General features: G+C 38.5%; 1 long non-coding RNA gene across 1 annotated transcript; it reads left to right on the top strand.

Annotated features, from left to right (window-relative positions):
• Positions 1–653: 653 nt before the first annotated feature.
• On the top strand, positions 654–1378 carry LOC119593344. Its single transcript, XR_005230536.1, has 2 exons — positions 654–754; positions 985–1378. It is a non-coding gene; the product is annotated as an uncharacterized LOC119593344 (long non-coding RNA).
• The last annotated feature ends 329 nt before the right edge of the window (positions 1379–1707 follow it).

The following is a 1707-nucleotide window of genomic DNA, read 5'->3' as shown; positions in this document are numbered from 1 at the left end:
ATTCCTAATCCTAATAAATGATTATCCCTTTACAGTATAACACGTCCATCCTAATATAATGTCATGAAATAAATGACTGAACATTACGTTACCTTTGCCGTGCAAATCATGATTTGTTATTGATCAAATTTTTGTAGATCCATGCAGAGTAAGCCATGAGAAAATAGCATGCTAGAAATAAAACTTAAAAACATTGGAGTGAGTTCTTGTTTGGTTATTTGAGAGTAACAGTATCACTTTACTATCACAAGGATAGTTAATTTCGGTAGGAATGTGCAGGTATGAAAAAAAGGAAATGATAAGGAAATAAACATCATAGAACATTTTTTTTTTTATATATTATGTATAGTTCTATAAATCTAAAGGATAATAATACAGGATAATATTAGACATTTTTCCAATACCAGCTGATTATATGTCGCTTGACTCCACCGTTTTGAAGGTCGCCTCTCGGCCTCTTTGGTTGCCTGATATCGCCTTTGATGCAACGAACACTCCATTTTGATGCGAGTGTCTCTGGGTTAAACGTCAGTTAAGTTTATTTGATTTCTTTTATTACGCATTTAAAAAGGTTTTGTTCTAAAAAAAAAAAAAAAACATAGCCTGCATGAATTATATTCACATATAAATATGGGTATCCTTTCACGCTATCCCGCAGTGCCCTATATATATGGACAACTATTCTGTTCTCTCATAGTGCTGTAGAGCTCAGGCCTAATCAGAACTAGGTATCCAAGACCTCACGATGAAAATTGTAAGTAGAGACGATAGATATTCTGGGTTGCTGCGTACTATAGATTATTAGGAAACGTATGAATGAAAGAAAACTTAAGTTCCCAGTATAAACTATAACTTTGTCCATTACAGTTAATTTCTGTAAAAGAAAAAAAAAATCCTCGCTCTTATCCTTACCAAAATCACTTACATCTTTTACTATTTCTTTGATTTATATCATGACTAAATGTTAATTATTACCACACTTAGACCGCCCTGTTCGTGACCCTTCTGGTGGCGCTGTCGGCGCTGCTCACCGCCGCCAGCCCCGACCCCGAACCCTTCAAGCTGTTCAAGAAGTACAAGAAGGGCCCAATCCGCCCGATATACCGACCCGTCTACTACGCACCTCGCCCCGTCTACCACCCGCCACCCGTCTACCATAAGCCCGTGTACAAGCCAGTCTACAAGCACTGGTAGACTCTCAGACAGTGGAGCAAGCGGCGGTCGACGTCTGGCCGAGAAGTTTGCCGTGGACACCACGGAGAGACTTCAGTCAGACGCTTTTTGCTTGTAAATTAGCCTGAGACTTACATATACTTTTGGCCACGAATTATATTTACGAATTTTGAAGATGTCTCATTAAATAGATATTTTCTTATCACACTTTTTTAATTAAAACCATCAAAACTACAACCATAGTCTGAAACACAGGGAAGCGTGTAACAGAACAGCTCAGACATTAAAAGAAATAAGTTATAGATTGAAAGGGAAGGGCATACATATACACACGGATAAACACATGAATATACTTGTGTGTGATGGGCTTACACTATTATGTGTGTTATGAACGCGTCTGCTAGCACGGCAGAGAATTCGCTTAACTGCTTGGCTAAATGAAAAACGAGAATATAGTTGTATGAATTTGCACGAGACAACTGGCGACACTAACGTTACCACAGCACTGTGAAGCGAGTAGAAACCGCCCATGGA

This window comes from Penaeus monodon, chromosome 32, assembly GCF_015228065.2.
Source record: "Penaeus monodon isolate SGIC_2016 chromosome 32, NSTDA_Pmon_1, whole genome shotgun sequence".
Lineage (NCBI taxonomy): Eukaryota > Metazoa > Arthropoda > Malacostraca > Decapoda > Penaeidae > Penaeus > Penaeus monodon.
The sequence above is the reverse complement of the archived record's forward strand: the minus strand, read 5'-3'. Positions and strand labels throughout refer to the sequence as shown.